An 18,031-nucleotide genomic window follows, 5' to 3' on the forward strand; every position below is an offset into this window, starting at 1 on the left:
GAAACCTCCCGACCCCTCGGCGATCCTCTCGAACATGAGAGGAAGAAGAGGATAAAAAAAGAAGAGGAAGAAGAAAAAAAGAGGAGAAGAAAGAATAGAGGAGTTCTTCTCCTCTATTCTTTCTTCTCTTTTTTTTCTTCTTCTTCCTCTTTTTTTTATTGGGAACGAGGGTCGTCGAGGGTCGCCGAGCGGTAGAGGAGAAACCCTAAATAAAAAGTATCGTCAGTGTGAGATACATGTACCGTCGGTGTCGGACACTACATCCACGTCCCACAAGTGGCGCGGGCTTCGACGCCCACGTCACTTGTGGGACGTGGATGTAGTGTCTGACACCGACGGCCATATGTATCTCACACCCATGATACTTGCTATTTAGGGTTTCCTCTACCGTTCGGCGACCCTGACCCTCGACGACCCTCGTTTCCGATAAAATAAAGAGGAAGAAGAAGAAACGAGGGTCGTCGAGGGTCAGGGTCGCTGAACGGTAGAGGAAACCCTAAATAGAAAGTATCGTCGGTGTGAGATACATGTGGCCGTCGGTGTCGGACACACGATACTTGCTATTTAGGGTTTCCTCTACCGTTCGGCGACCCTGACCCTCGACGACCCTCGTTTCCGATAAAAAAAGAGGAAGAAGAAGAAAAAAGAGGAGAAGAAAGAATAGAGGAGTTCTTACTCCTCTATTCTTTCTTCTCCTCTTTTTTTTCTTCTTCCTCTTCTTTTTTTATCCTTGAAGCGTTGTCGAGGCCACCCCAAATCCTAGAGAAGCAGCGTCGAGGCCACCCCAAACCCTAGAGAAGCAGCGTCGAGGCCACTAATTGATATTAGTTCTACGTTTTTGCCACTAATATATCCATCTGTCATGTTTGAATAATAATTGCCATGTTGTCAATATTTGTAGAAACTATGGACACCGCTCGAGACGAAGTACAAGAAGAGTTGTTGGGGGACATAATCGCACAAGGAAGTGATGCCATCTGCTCATTGTTTCTCAACGAGACCGATGGTCTGGAAGCAGCTGATTATGATGGCTCCGGTGACCTAATGCCGGTGCAAGAAGGAGACCGTGAGGACGGCTCCGGTGACCCAATGCTGGTGCAAGAAGGAGACCGTGATGACGTCTCCGGTGACCGAATCGAGTCCGGCCAGGTATATATATTAGTTAAGCTTTTGCTGACTAGCTAATTGATGCATTCATTGTTTTGGTATGTACACATATTAATTAAGTCTTTGTTCTTTTTTCTAGCCCTCCGGATCGAGCACAACTTCGGTAAAGAGACGAGGCCCGAAGAAAAAGTTGAGCTCAGATGAAAAGTTTGAGATCATAGCAATCGCGCCCGACGGCCAACTGATTGAACCCCTCCGGACAAAGAGCGCATTTGTTGCTCAGTGCGGGGTTTTGGTTAGGGACAAGATCCCGATCAGCATCCAGCAATGGTTTAAGCCGGCTACAGAAGACCCTGAGGTGTCTTATGTCAATGATATGCAGAAAAATGATCTTTGGACTGAGCTGAAGTCAAATTTCACCCTACCGCCAGAGGATAATCCAGAGAAGCTAGTTAAAGAGCAATTAATCAAATCTTTTGCTCTTAAGAGGATGCCAGAACTATTCAGGAGGTGGAAGAAAGAGCTAAATAAGTTTGTCGAAAATAATGAGACACCAGAATTCAAGGGCAGATAAAGATCAGAGATCACTGGCCCGCATTTATGGCCCACAAGACATCGGAAAAGAGTAAGAAGATGTCGGCGACAAACAAGCAAAATGATGCGAAGAAGAAGCATCACCATAGCACGGGGTCAGGTGGCTACCTCGTAGCCCGGCCTAAGTGGGCCAAGACTGAGAATGATCTGGTTGATAAAGGGATCGAACCAGAGACAATTAACTGGCCAGACCGTTGCCGGACTTGGTTCTTCGGGGCTGGCGGAACCTTGGACCCTGTAATAGGGAAGTGCATTTGGATAAACAATCAAATGGACATACCAGTCAGGAAGCTTCAGCACTATATCAAAGCAGCGCAGCAAGGGACGTTCTTTCCAGACAGAGAGAACGACGAGCTCACAATGGCCCTCGGGAATCCTGAGCAACCTGGACGGACACGAGGCACGCCAGGCTCCATTCCGTGGAAGGTTGGGTTTCCGGACGCAGGCGGTTACAAATCCCATGAGAGGAGGAAAAAAGTGCAGCAGACCCAAATGCAGGCGCTGCAAGCAAGGGTACAAGCGATAGAGGAACGAGAAGCAAATCGCAGCAAACGTACTGCCGAAGCTTCCCCCGAAGCTACCCCTCCATCTCAGCGGAGAAGCAGCGTGGCTTCCACCGAGCTGCTTCAGCCGGAGCATGCCTTGACGGCTCCTGCCAGCTATCCCGTGGATGCTATCACGGAGTCTCAAAATTGCCACTTTATGACGCAATGGATGAATTTGAAGGTCAAGGCGGTTGTTGGCTCTGTTTATCCTACTGAACCAGGCACAACTTTTCACTGCCGGCCGATTCCAGAAGGATGTGCTAGGGTGATGGTGGATGAAATAACGGAGGGATTTGAGGACCTCCAGCTTGACCACCCTACCGGTGAAGGGGAGACTAGGCTGGGGTCTGCTCTGAAGCCTCCATGCCTATGGCGGAAGGAGCTCATCAACCTTCCGAACTGGATGCCTCCGCCTCCTCCTCCTCCTCCGGCAAGTCAAGGCACTCCGCCTCCTCCACCGCCTCCTCCTCCGGCGAGTCAGGGCACTCCGCCTCCTCCACCGCCTCCTTCTCCGGCGAGTGACGATCAGGGCACTCGACCGGCTCCTTCTCCAGCGCGTGGCGGCACTCCGCCTCCTTCTCCGCCTGTGCCGACGCGCCCGAGCAGCCAGCCTCCTCCTTCTCCGCCTCGTCAGCAAGGGCGGAAGAGACCTGCCGCCGCTCCGGCTGCTCCGGCGCGTCGTAGTCCTTCTCCTCCGCCTCGTAAGCAAGTAAAGAAGACAACCGCTCCGTCTGCTCGGCCGGCGTCTAGCAGTACAGCCAGAGGCGGGAGGACATACATATTTGGTCCTTCTCTAAAGACTCCAGAGAAGTTACCATACGAGAGGACCCCGGAGGAGAATGCCGAGATCGCACGAACCGAAGTGGATGACTGGTTTCAAGGGTTGAAAGCAAAGAGACATCCACTTCCGGAGGAGACGGTAGATCCGGTGAAAGCGAAGCGCACTCTGGCTGCCCTGACAAAACCACCCAAGTCTCCGCCGAAAGGAAACTATGAGCGCATTATTGGAAAGGAATTTGCCGAAGCGGAGCGGTCGGGAAGTACTGTCAGTGATCAAAGGCTGAAAGAACGACGAGCTGGGAAACAAATTGTCTAGCTCGGCGAACAAGCGAAGCAATCGTGCCCCCCGCTCAAGGTGCCTAGCCACAACGTCGCTAATGATCCGAGAATGGTGCCCGGTTATAGCAATCTTGCAGATTACCTGCCCGACGATGTACATTATGAACCCATGGAGGTGCAGATACAAAGATACGAGTACGGGAAGCCTCTCATCAAAGATGAAAGATCTCTATCAACGATGATGTGAAGATTGCATGATTGGTACTTGAAAATTTGCAGAGACTCTGGGGGGAGGAGTACTTTGTATGTGAAAGTTAAAAAGGAGCATGACCTCGTTGGAATTGAACTATTGCCTGTTCCATTTGAGGAGTTCTATCAATTTTTCAATCAATTGGCCCTCGATAAAACAACGGTCGCCTGCTACTGTCTGTAAGTAGTACTACTTCTGTCATTAAGTCTCTCTATATAGCTCAGCTCTTTCATTGCATGTATTTATAATCATCCTCACTATATTATGCAGATTGAAGATCGCCGAATTGAAGAAAAGACAAGTCGGTGATATTGGGTTCATTAACACATATCTCATAGATGCAACTCAGGTTAAATTTCATGCCGCAGCTACTGAGGCCAACTTGCTACGATCGTTGGTAATAAATGAAAACAAAGATATAATACTCTTTCCTTACAACTTCAAGTGAGTGTTACTGTCTTGTGCGTATTCGGTTTCCCTTATATATTAGTCAAGGTTATAGTAATGTAATTGATGAGTTATGCATGCGTGTGCAGTTTCCACTATATTCTCCTAGAGATTAAGCTTGAGCAGGGACTAGTAACCGTCTTAGACTCAAGACGAAAAGATCCACAGGACTATGCAGACATGACTCAAATACTCAAGAAGTAAGTTAAATCGATCATTATCCACCATATCAGCAACTTTGTTTATTTCCTGATATATCAAGTAATTGTTTTCTTTGTCCGGCAGGGTTTGGAGAAAATTCACTAGAAAAGCTCCGGGACTGCCGAAGGAGCTGCAATTTAGACACCCAAAAGTAAGTACTATAGTAGCATGTTCCGCGCATCTACTAGTCATTCAAGCGCTAGTTTCATCAATACCATTTGACATTCTTGCTTATCAGTTTGATTGACCTCTATTTCTTGTAAAGTGGTTGTGGCAGGAACAAGGGAATGATTTCTGTGGATACTACGTTTGCGAGTCCATCCGCCACACGACCTGTGAGCGGGGCTACACTGACGAACAATATGAAGTACGTAAATAACAACATTCACAATTTTATTTTATTACCATCATTTGTGTTGAGTTTCATTCATTCATATATATATATATATATATATATATATATATATATATATATATATATATATATATATGTATTGACTCCCTTCTTTAAATTAGATGTTTCGGAAGCGGGATGAACTCCTAGCACCAGCTCGCATGCGAGCAATTCAAGAGGAATTGGCGGCATTCTTTCTTGACCACGTGATCCCTGAAGACGGAGAATACTATGTGGACCCTGAGTCTATATGATTATATTTGTAAGAGATAATTATTGTATATATGTAGCCGGTAGTGTCAGATAGATATACGAGAACTTGTTGTTCGACCAATCTCTCGGAGAAGGAGAGGTGGTCGATATCACTTCTCTCTGTATGCATATATGTTCATGACAATCTTCTGTTTCCTTCGTTTGCTTACTAGCTAGCTAGCATGTCTAGTCCTCTCTATACGTATGTATAGTACGTAGCGTCGACCAAGCACGGACATAAGAGAGGACACTTCTCTCTATTAATTATAGCTAGCTAACACAATATATGAAACACCTAGATTAACCCCCCAAAACCCCCCAAACCCCCCCCCCCCCCTTAAAAAAACAGAAACCCCAACCACAGAAATGCTGACGCGTGGATGCCTATTGGTCCCGGTTGGTGCCACCAACCGGGACCAAAGGGTCTCTTGCCTGGGCTCCGCGCCCAGGCCACGTGGAGGCCCATCTATCCCAGTTCTGGATTGAACCGGGACTAAAGGGACAGGGTATTAGTACCGACTCTTTAGTCCCGGTTCCAGAACCGGGACAAAAGGCCCTTACGAACCGGGACAATAGGCCCTTTTTCTACCAGTGTAGGGAACATCTTTCATTTTCTCTCTATCTTCTGCAGTGGTCGGGCATTGAGTCTTACTCAATTTCACACCTTGTAACACAGGCAAGAATCCTTTCTTTGCTTGATCCATTTTGAACTTCTTCAAAATTTTGTCAAGGTATGTGCTTTGTGAAAGTCCAATTAAGCGTCTTGATCTATCTCTACAGATCTTAATGCCTAATATGTAAGCAGCTTCACTGAGGTCTTTCATTGAAAAACTCTTATTCAAGTATCCCTTTATGCTATCCAGAAATTCTATATTATTTTCGATTAGTAATATGTCATCTACATATAATATCAGAAATGCTACAGAGCTCCCACTCACCTTTTTGTAAATACATGCTTCTCCAAAAGTCTGTACAAAACCAAATGCTTTGATCACACTATCAAAGCATTTATTCCAACTCCGAGAGGCTTGCACCAGTCCATAAATGGATCGCTGGAGCTTGCACACTTTGTTAGCTCCCTTAGGATCGACAAAACCTTCCGGCTGCATCATATACAACTCTTCTTCCAGAAATCCATTCAGGAATGCAGTTTTGACATCCATCTGCCAAATTTCATAATCATAAAATGCGGCAATTGCTAACATGATTCGGGCAGACTTAAGCATCGCTACAGGTGAGAAGGTCTCATCGTAGTCAATCCCTTGAACTTGTCGAAAACCTTTTGCGACAAGTCGAGCTTTGTAGACAGTAACATTACCGTCAGCGTCAGTCTTTTTCTTGAAGATCCATTTATTCTCAATTGCTTGCCGACAAGGGTTGAAAGCCATTTTGCGGAATCTGGGCTCATCATCGCTTCTTCATAGTTCGTAGGTTCATCATGATCTAGTAGCATGACTTCCAGAACAGGATTACCGTACCACTCTGGTGCGGATCTTACTCTAGTTGATCTACGAGGTTCAGTAGTATCTTGTTCTGAAGTTTCATGATCATCATCATTAGCTTCCTCACTAATTGGTGTAGGCGTCACAGAAACCGGTTTCTGTGATGTACTACTTTCCAATAAGGGAGCAGGTACAGTTACCTCATCAAGTTCTACTTTCCTCCCACTCACTTCTTTCGAGAGAAACTCCTTCTCTAGAAAGTTTCCGAATTTAGCAACAAAAGTCTTGCCTTCGGATCTGTGATAGAAGGTGTATCCAATAGTTTCCTTTGGATATCTTATGAAGACACATTTCTCCGATTTGGATTCGAGCTTATCAGGTTGAAGCCTTTTCACATAAGCATCACAGCCCCAAACTTTCAGAAACGACAACTTTGGTTTCTTGCCAAACCACAGTTCATAAGGCGTCATCTCAACGGATTTTGATGGTGCCCTATTTAACATGAATGCGGCCGTCTCTAAAGCATAACCCCAAAACGATAGCGGTAAATCAGTAAGAGACATCATAGATCGCACCATATCTAGTAAAGTACGATTACGACGTTCGGACACACCATTACGCTGTGGTGTTCCGGGTGGCATGAGTTGCGAAACTATTCCGCATTGTTTCAAATGTAAACCAAACTCGTAACTCAAATATTCTCCTCCACGATCAGATCGTAGGAATTTTATTTTCTTGTTACGATGATTTTCAACTTCACTCTGAAATTCTTTGAACTTTTCAAATGTTTCAGACTTATGTTTCATTAAGTAGATATACCCATATCTGCTTAAGTCATCTGTGAAGGTGAGAAAATAACGATATCCGCCACGAGCCTCAACATTCATCGGACCACATACATCTATATGTATGATTTCCAACAAATCTGTTGCTCTCTCCATAGTACCGGAGAACGGTGTTTTGGTCATCTTTCCCATAAGGCACGGTTCGCAAGTACCAAGTGATTCATAATCAAGTGGTTCCAAAAGTCCATCAGTATGGAGTTTCTTCATGCGCTTTATACCGATATGACCTAAATGGCAGTGTCACAAATAAGTTGCACTATCATTATCAACTCTACATCTTTTGGCTTCAACATTATGAATATGTGTGTCATTACTATCGAGATTTAATAAGAATAGACCACTCTTCAAGGGTGCATGACCATAAAAGATATTACTCATATAAATAGAACAACCATTATTCTCTGATTTAAATGAATAACCGTCTCGCATCAAACAAGATCCAGATATAATGTTCATGCTTAACGCTGGCACCAAATAACAATTATTTAGGTCTAATACTAATCCCGAAGGTAGATGTAGAGGTAGCGTGCCGACTGCGATCACATCGACTTTGGAACCATTTCCCACGTGCATCGTCACCTCGTCCTTAGCCAATCCTCGCTTAATCCGTAGTCCCTGTTTCGAGTTGCAAATATTAGCAACAAAACCAGTATCAAATACCCAGGTGCTACTGCGAGCATTAGTAAGGTACACATCAATAACATGTATATCATATATACCTTTGTTCACCTTGTCATCCTTCTTATCCGCCAAATACTTGGGGCAGTTCCCCTTCCAGTGACCAATCTGCTTGCAATAGAAGCACTCAGTTTCAGGCTTAGGTCCAGATTTGGGTTTCTTCTCCTGAGCAGCAACTTGCTTGTTGTTCTTTTTTAAGTTCCCCTTCTTCTTCCCTTTGCCCTTTTTCTTGAAACTAGTGGTCTTGTTGACCATCAACACTTGATGCTCCTTCTTGATTTCTACCTCCGCAGCTTTCAGCATTGCGAAGAGCTCGGGAATTGTCTTATTCATCCCTTGCATATTATAGTTCATCACGAAGCTCTTGTAGCTAGGTGGAAGTTATTGGAGAATTCTGTCAATGACGCAATCATCTGGAAGATTAACTCCCAATTGAATCAAGTGATTATTATACCCAGACATTTTGAGTATATGCTCACTGACAGAACTATTCTCCTCCATCTTGCAGCTATAGAACTTATTGGAGACTTCATATCTCTCAATTCGGGCATTTGCTTGAAATATTAGCTTCAACTCCTGGAACATCTCATATGCTCCATGACGTTCAAAACGTCGTTGAAGTCCCGATTATAAGCCGTAAAGCATGGCACACTGAACTATCGAGTAGTCATCAGCTTTGCTCTGCCAGACGTTCATAACATCTGGTGTTGCTCCAGCAGCAGGCCTGGCAGCCAGCGGTACTTCCAGGATGTAATTCTTCTGTGCAGCAATGAGGATAATCCTCAAGTTACGGACCCAGTCCGTGTAATTGCTACCATCATCTTTCAACTTTGCTTTCTCAAGGAACGCATTAAAATTCAACGGAACAACAGCACGGGCCATCTATCTACAATCAAACATAAACAAGCAAGATACTATCAGGTACTAAGTTCATGATAAATTTAAGTTCAATTAATCATATTACTAAAGAACTCCCACTTAGATAGACATCCCTCTAATCCTCTAAGTGATCACGTGATCCAAATCAACTAAACCATGTCCGATCATCACGTGAGATGGAGTAGTTTCATTGGTGAACATCACTATGTTGATCATATCTACTATATGATTCACGCTCGACCTTTCGGTCTCCGTGTTCCGAGGCCATATATGTATATGCTTGGCTCGTCAAGTATAACCTGAGTATTCCGCGTGTGCAACTATTTTGCACCCATTGTATTTGAACGTAGAGCCTATCACACCCGATCATCACGTGGTGTCTTAGCACGAAGAACTTTCGCAATGGTGCATACTCAGGGAGAACAATTCTTGATAATTAGTGAGAGATCATCTTAAAATGCTATCGTCAATCAAAGCAAGATAAGATGCGTGAAAGATAAACATCACATGCAATCAATATAAGTGATATGATATGGCCATCATTATCTTGTGCTTGTGATCTCCATCTTCGAAGCACCGTCATGATCATCATCGTCACCGGCACGACACCTTGATCACCATCATAGCATCGTTGTCGTCTCACCAATCTTATGCTTCCACGACTATCGCTACCGCTTAGTGATAAAGTAAAGCATTACAGCGCAATTGCATTGCATACAATAAAGCGACAGCCATATGGCTCCTGCCAGTTGCCGATAACTCGGTTACAAAACATGATCATCTCATACAATAAAATTTAGCATCATGTCTTGACCATATCACATCACGACATGCCCTGCAAAAACAAGTTAGACGTCCTCTACTTTGTTGTTGCAAGTTTTACGTGGCTGCTACGGGCTTAAGCCAGAACCAATCTTACTTACGCATCAAAACCACAACGATAGTTTGTCAAGTTAGTGCTGTTTTAACCTTCGCAAGGACCGGGCGTAGCCACACTCGGTTCAACTAAAGTTGGAGAAACTGACACCCGCCAGCCACCTGTGTGCAAAACACGTCGGTAGAACCAGTCTCGCGTAAGCGTACGCGTAATGTCGGTCCGGGCCGCTTCATCCAACATTACCGCCGAACCAAAGTATGACATGCTGGTAAGCAGTATGACTTATATCGCCCACAACTCACTTGTGTTCTACTCGTGCATATAACATCAACACATAAAACCTAGGCTCGGATGCCACTGTTGGGGAACGTAGTAATTTCAAAATTTTCCTACGCACACGCAAGATCATGGTGATGCACAGCAACAAGAGGGGAGAGTTTTGTCTACGTACCCTCGTAGACCGGAAGCGGAAGCATTATGACAACGCGGTTGATGTAGTCGTACGTCTTTACAGCCCGACCGATCAAGCACCGAAACTACAGCACCTCCGAGTTCTAGCACACGTTCAGCTCGATGACGATCCCCGGACTCCGATCCAGCAAAGTGTCGGGGAAGAGTTCCGTCAGCACGATGGCGTGGTGACGATCTTGATGTTCTATCATCGCAGGGCTTCGCCTAAGCACCGCTACAATATTATTGAGGAGTATGATGGAGGGGGGCACCGCACACTGCTAAGAAAACGATCACGAGGATCAACTTGTGTGTCTAGAGGTGCCCCCTGCCCCCGTATATAAAGGAGCAAGGGGGGTGCGGCCGGCCCTAGGAGGAGGCGCGCAGGAGGAGTCCTACTCCTACCGGGAGTAGGACTCCCCCTTTCCCCAGTTGGATTAGGACTTGGGGGGGGGGAAGGAGGAGAGGGGAAAAGGAAAGGGGGGGGCGCCGCCCCCCTTCCTTGTCCAATTCGGACTTGGGAGGGGAGGGGCGCGCGGCAGCCCCTAGGCCTCCTCTCCTCTTTCTCCACTAGGCCCATTAAGGCCCATTAGGTTACCGGGGGGGGGGGGTTCCGGTAACCTCCCGGTACTCCGGTAAAATGCCGATTTCACCCGGAACACTTCCGATGTCCAAACATAGGCTTCCAATATATCAATCTTCACGTCTCGACCATTTCGAGACTCCTTGTTATGTCCGTGATCACATCTGGGACTTCGAACAAACTTCGGTACATCAAAATATATAAACTCATAATAAAACTGTCATTGTAACGTTAAGCGTGCGGACCCTACGGGTTCGAGAACAATGTAGACATGACCGAGACACGTCTCCGGTCAATAACCAATAGCGGAACCTGGATGCTCATATTGGCTCCTACATATTCTACGAAGATCTTTATCGGTCAGACCGCATAACAACATACGTTGTTCGCTTTGTCATCGGTATGTTACTTGCCCGAGATTCGATCGTCGGTATCTTAATACCTAGTTCAATCTCGTTACTAGCAAGTCTCTTTACTCGTTCCGTAATACATCATCTCACAACTAACTCATTAGTTGTAATACTTGCAAGGCTTATGTGATGTGCATTACCGAGAGGGCCCAGAGATACCTCTCCGACAATCGGAGTGACAAATCCTAATCTCGAAATACGCCAACCCAACATGTACCTTTGGAGACACCTGTAGAGCTCCTTTATAATCACCCAGTTACGTTGTGACGTTTGGTAACACACAAAGTGTTCCTCCGGCAAACGGGAGTTGCATAATCTCATAGTCATAGGAACATGTATAAGTCATGAAGAAAGCAATAGCAACATACTAAACGATCGGGTGCTAAGCTAATGGAATGGGTCATGTCAATCACATCATTCTCCTAATGATGTGATCCCGTTAATCAAATGACAACACATGTCTATGGTTAGGAAACATAACCATCTTCGATTAACGAGCTAGTCAAGTAGAGGCATACTAGTGACGTTTAGTTTGTCTATGTATTCACACAAGTATTATGTTTCCGGTTAATACAATTCTAGCATGAATAATAAACATTTATCATGATATAAGGAAATAAATAATAACTTTATTATTGCCTCTAGGGCATATTTCCTTCACTTAAGGCTTCATATTTCCCGAACTCGGAGTTCCTTATGGCAGAATTGGGCTCCCGCCCATCACAAATCTGGCGTGCAATCTTAGATGGCCGAGATATTCTAAAGCAAGGTATAGTCCGGAGGATTGGCAATGGCCAGACAACGAGGATTTGGGATCACAATTGGATACCCAAGGAGGGATCATTGATGCCAATTGTTTCTTTGATACAAGACCCGCCACAGCTTGTTTCAGAGTTACTTCTTCCGGCAGTGGGGTCATGGAACGAAAACCTAGTTCGAACATGTTTTTTGCCAACGGATGCAGAGGCTATTCTGCGTATTCCTGTATGCACAAGCAATATAGACGATTTTTGGGCTTGGCACTCGGAGAAAAAGGGTTTATTTACGATGAGCTCGCCTTACAAGTTCATGATCAAAACGAAAATGACACGTGAAAATTGGCTTGAGGGCAGGAGCGGGCCATCGAGCTGCGACAGAGAAGAGCGTGACTGGTCATCACTTTGGTCACTCACGGTTCCATCAAAGGTTAGAGTTTTTCCGTGCCGCCCCGTTGAACCCGCGAACGTTTCGCGGACGACCCCCGACCAAGTCCATGACGACGCGGTATAGTCCTACTCACTAGTCACTAGCTGCCTACCGATCGCATCCGTTCGTTGGAGCCAGCCCTCCCCGACCGTCCCCTTTTTCCAGGAATTTCCCCACCGTGACCCACCCCTTCCCCACTCCCGATCCCCATCCCTTTCACACTGTCAGCAGCCCAGCCCACACTCCAATCAATCCTTCCTTCCTTCCTCACTCCCCCGCTCCCCCCTCCCCCCGGCGATCCGCCCCCGTCGCACCCCTCGGAGCCCGCCCGCCTCCGCTCCAGCGCCAAGGTACTCGCCGCCGGCCCCTCCCCCGCCCCGTCGCTCCGGACTTCCTGATTTCGTGCCGACACAGACGAGATCCCGCCGCCAGCCCGGCTGGCCGCCTACCCGTATTTGGGGGCAGGACTTCTCCACGTGGCCTGTGGCTGCGGAGCTCAATTTAGCGTGTGCGGAGTTTAGTTTTTTTTTTTTTTTGGACTAGTGGCAGCCCCGGACGGAGCTTTCCCCACCTGCTCTGCTCTCTGTAGTCTGTGCTACTGTAGCTTATGCAGGTCTTCAGGAACCTGCTGCTGCCTGCTGCAGCTCGAGCCGATTAAGCAGTGGATGTTGTGTAGCGTGTCTCTCCAATGGCGCACGCGGCAAGAGAAGCCTGTCGTTGACCTCAGTGGGGGTGGACTTCTGTGCTGCTTCAGTGTTTACTGTACCGACATATTGTGTTTTTTACTCCTAGATTGGGCTGGTTTTGTTACAAAAACATGGCGGGTTGTTTGTGCTTTCCTTTTGTAATCAGCATATGGCTATGCGTATGTTAGGCTTGTGAATTGTGATGCTTTAGTTATATACACATAGATTGGAAAGCTGCACATTTGTTGTATTGAATGAACGCGTTTGGAAAGCATCGCCGTCTTTGCTGCTGTGCTCTCATTTTTCTTCCTTTTCATGTCGTGTGCAGAGCATATTGACGACCAAGGGGCCTGGAGAGATAGGATATACTGGTACACACATTGGCATGTTAAGAAGAAGCACTGGAGCTACTTGTTGTAGCCATTATCGGACGTGCGCTATGCTTTTATCTGCAACATTGTGAGGTAGGAGCACTACTTTCTAAGTTTCTATCATATAGCATAATGTTATACTAGTTCATTATAACAATCTTTACTAACGACCTCTTTCCCCGATTTGTGCAGTAGTTACTGAAGTTACATCTGTAATCTGTTTCCAACCTTATTAATTCTGAACCTGGTATGTTGTCACTCCGTTAAAACCCCGCAAGTTTGGTTGTATGCTGTGGATTTACTTTACTGTTAGCATATTCTTTTATCAGGTGCATTCGCAAAGATGGGAGTTTACCTTAGTACCCCCAAAACTGAGAAGCTATCTGAAGATGGGGAAAATGATAAGCTTAAATTTGGACTTTCATCTATGCAAGGGTGGCGTGCGAGTATGGAAGATGCTGTGAGTTTCTATTCATCACTGTTTGATGTTGCTTGATGAAAGCGTTTAGAAAGTTTTGGAAATGTACAGATGTAGAATTCCTAACATGCACACGGTGAGTCTAGTTTGTTATATTCAGAAATCAGAAGTATAGCTGACACTAAGGTAGGTTGGGGAACTGTGGACAGGGATAGTAGGTATACATATCCAAGTGCTTATTTGTTGATAATTGGTATGTTTAGCAAATCTGTGCACATGAGAGAACAGAGAAATAGTGTCTTATCACTTATGTCTTTGAATTTTGAATGTAGCAAAACCATGAGTTGAATGGTGATATTTGATTGTTTGGTTTCTCTTCTTGCAAACTTGATCTGGTGTTGACATGACTGTGCCAAAAATGATCAACTTTGGCATTATGTACCGAATTCTTTTGAAGAATATTTTTGGTTTTGTTATTGCAACAGAGCCTGGGTTGAGCCCCTGTTTGTAAAAAAATCTTTGAAGAATATTATACAAAAAACAAGCATACGCTAGAACCAACACTAAACACAATGACAAATATCAACAAATTAGACGCTATGATCCTTAGTTACTTGAAGCTGTAGCATAGTGCTAATAAAATCGAGGCACTGGTATTTTATCAATTTTTATTTTCCTATAGTTGTATACTTTCACTTCATTCTGAAGTCTCTAACCCTTTGAGCAACATTCCAGCATTCAGCCTTGCTAGATATCGATGAGGACACATCGTTCTTCGGTGTTTTTGATGGACATGGAGGTAAAGTTACTTGCGAAGACTAGTGCCTTTTCATTGCCCATGATCTTATCCACATCACGTCAAAATGTCCGTTTACATCATCATGTCACATTCTTGCCTCAGGAAAAGTGGTTGCCAAATTCTGTGCAAAATATCTACACAGGGAAGTTCTCAAAAGTGAAGTTTATTTAGCTGGTGACCTGGGAGCTGCTGTCCATGGAGCTTTCTTCAGGTATAGCAAACTGTTAGGTAGCCAGCTTGAGTACTTTTTCATTTATTCTCTACTGAGAGTTTCTTCTTAGGATGACTTCACAGTAATTATGATTTGTTGATTCAGAATGGATGAGATGATGCGGGGTCAAAGAGGCTGGCGAGAACTACAGGCACTTGGAGATAAAATAAACCAGTTTACTGGCATGATAGAGGGGCTGATCTGGTCTCCGAGAGGCAGTGATTCAAATGATCGACATGATGATTGGGCTTTTGAGGAGGTAACGCTGCAACTTACATGAACCACATGATCAACTACTCTTTGTAGGATAAGTAATCTGCATTGCAAAGTAATTTGGTGTAGCTCTTAAAATTGTTTTGTGAAGTCCAGGTGACTAATTTTCCATTTAAAGCCTTTTCTTGCTAAACCATTCATGCCTTAATCACTGGAAAGAAGCCACCACTCTCAGGTGTACTACACCCGAATTTGCAATAGACTGAAAAAACGTGATCAAACCAAATCCAAAAAATCTGAAAGTTTGAAACATCAAACCTTTCAAATGTTCAGGCTTCTTGGAAATTTTCAGCCAGTAATAACATCCGTGGAGCTCTCACTAAAAAAAACAAAATCAATGCTCAAAAAGTGCACACAACTTTGAACATTGATTTTGTTTTTTTCAGTGAGAGCTCCTTGGATGTTATTTTTGGCAGAAATTTTGCAAGATGCTCGAACATTTGATAAAGTTTGATGTCTCAATCTTTTGAATTTTTTGGATTTGGTTTGATCACGTTTTTTCAGTTTTTTGCAAACACCCGAGAGTAGAACATACACTCTCCTTAATCATGTCTAATATATGTACGGTTCTTGACTAGACAGTTTATGTACTGATGTCAGTAATTGTTCAAGTTGCAAATATGAGGTAGTATATGAAGAAAAATTTAAACTGAGAGGTTTATTGCCAGTTCTTTTGGGACTTATGTCTGGCTGTGGAAATAAGCTGCCTCATCCCCATCTTATGCTAGAAGTTCAACCTAAAATTTCGTTTTAGGTTGTCTGCTAGTTAACCCTTAATTAGTAGGCTTCTAAAATAAAATGTTAGGTTGGGCTTCTAGAATAAGCTGGGGAGGGGGGAGCTTATTTCCACAGACAGACATCAGCCTCAAAAGAACTGGCCTTTAATTCAATTTCAAATGTTGTATTCTTGTAGTTGTACTGCCTGTATTTCGGCATTCCTCTGTAGTACTGTTGCATTTTAAGATTTGGGCTACCCAGGCAGCCTTACGCTTTACAGGATTGTTTTAACAGGGACCTCACTCTGATTTTAGCGGGCCAACCTGTGGGAGTACAGCCTGTGTTGCAATGTTAAGGAATAGTCAACTTGTTGTGGCAAACGCCGGAGATTCCCGCTGTGTTATCTCAAGGAATGGCCAGGTCTGTAATGCTTATCCTTGCAGTATGTTTAACATGTGAAGTTATACACAGGAGCATCTCATTATCTGGTTGAATATACTATAGGCATACAATTTATCAAGAGATCACAAACCAGAGCTTGAAGCAGAGAGAGAACGGATATTGAAAGCAGGGGGTTACATCCAAATGGGGCGAGTAAATGGAACTATAAACTTGTCAAGGGCAATTGGTACTACATTTTACCTTTTCTTTTGTTCATATCATGCACCTTAGATGATTGCTAATATATGCTAATACTTTTGCAGGAGATATGGAATTTAAACAGAATAAATTCTTGTCTCCTGATAAGCAAATGTTGACAGCAAACCCTGACGTAAACACTGTAAGCAGTTCAGCTTCTGCCATTAGTTTAACTCCTGCAGCTAATCTATGGCTACCATATTCTTGTTGCTGGTAGTTCATATGATTTAAATATTTTTGTAGGTCGAGCTTTGTGATGATGATGACTTTCTTGTTTTAGCATGTGATGGCATTTGGTAAATCCCTCTCTTAATAGGGTTCCGTAATTGTATTTGCTTTATTTGTTCTATCTCCTTAAACATTCAATGGAAGCTTCAAGTTTTCTCATATCCCAAATTCCTACTTTGTTTAAGTTATTAGCTATGAACCTTCAACATGAAAGTTGTTTTCGTAAGTAAAATAATGACCATATGCTCTGATGATAAACAGGGACTGCATGTCGAGCCAACAGCTGGTCGATTTCATCCATGAGCACCTAAAGACAGTGAGTGCCGAGTTACTTCTGTAAAGTTATACTTGTATGTATAACATGGTTTCAGCAGCACTTAAGGGATGAAACAAATGCAGGAGAGCAGCCTTTCTGCAGTGTGTGAAAAGGTGCTCGATAGATGCCTGGCTCCATCAACATTAGGTGGAGAAGGATGCGACAACATGACGATGATCCTAGTGCAGTTCAAGAAGCCAATTGACCATGGCAAGAATGCCGGTGGTGGTGAACAATCAGCTGTTGGGGATAAGAATGTAAGTGCTGGTGAACAATCAGCGGTCGCGGATAAGAGTGCTAGTGCTAGTGATCAATCAGCTGTCGAGGACAAGAATGCTAGTGTGGTGGACAATCAGCTGTCGGGACAAGAATGCTAGTGCTGGAGGACAATCGCCTGGTGACATAGAACAGCCGTGAGTCAAACTGAACAACTCCACTTTGTTTCCATTATTTCTCTTTGACATCGATCATTCAGTTCCACTCAACTCTGATGCTGTTGTCATTTTTTCTCTTCATTGTCGGTCTTTGTGTTCGACACACTAACGTGTACTTCTGTGATCAGCGCGACCGAGGAGAAGAACTCGTGATGTCATGTCGTAGCTTGGTAAACCCTGTGTACTAAACAATGACTTCTGAATCCTGGTGTGATGTTGTAGCGGGTTGAGCATGCATGGCGAAGAAATTCATGTGTAAATATCAACAATGTGTTGAATTGTTGATACAACCAGTGGATACCCCCATCATTGAGGTGGGCACGCTGGTTTTTTGTGCTGTTTCTCTCTGTAACCAATCGATTATGTCTTGTCTCTTCTTTTGGTTGTGATTCAGGCTTGTCTCTTCTTTCGGTTGTGATTCAGGCTGCAGGTGGACACGGGCCGTCCACGGCGCCCACTTAAAAGCCCACATAATTTGCATTCAAGGACGCCCACGTAATCTGCGATATGAGAAGTGGGATAAGTGGGCTAGCCCACGGACGCTCTCCACATAACCCACTTATCCTAGTTCCCCTCTTCGTTCCTCTTCGCTTTGCCAGGGATGATGCTAGGGTACGCCGACGCATAGCACCGCCGTCTGCCTTCCCTTGGCTGGCATAGGACAGCCGTCCACCTACTCCATGGACGCCATAGCGCCGCCATCCATCATCTCAACGGACGCCGTAGCGTCGCCTTCCACCT

At 44.6% G+C, this 18,031-nt stretch overlaps 1 pseudogene; it reads left to right on the top strand.

The window, feature by feature from the left end:
* Window positions 1-12,385: 12,385 nt before the first annotated feature.
* LOC123149438 (probable protein phosphatase 2C 58) lies at window positions 12,386-17,708 on the top strand (annotated as a pseudogene).
* The last annotated feature ends 323 nt before the right edge of the window (window positions 17,709-18,031 follow it).

This window comes from Triticum aestivum, chromosome 7A, assembly GCF_018294505.1.
Source record: "Triticum aestivum cultivar Chinese Spring chromosome 7A, IWGSC CS RefSeq v2.1, whole genome shotgun sequence".
Taxonomy (NCBI): Eukaryota; Viridiplantae; Streptophyta; class Magnoliopsida; order Poales; family Poaceae; genus Triticum; species Triticum aestivum.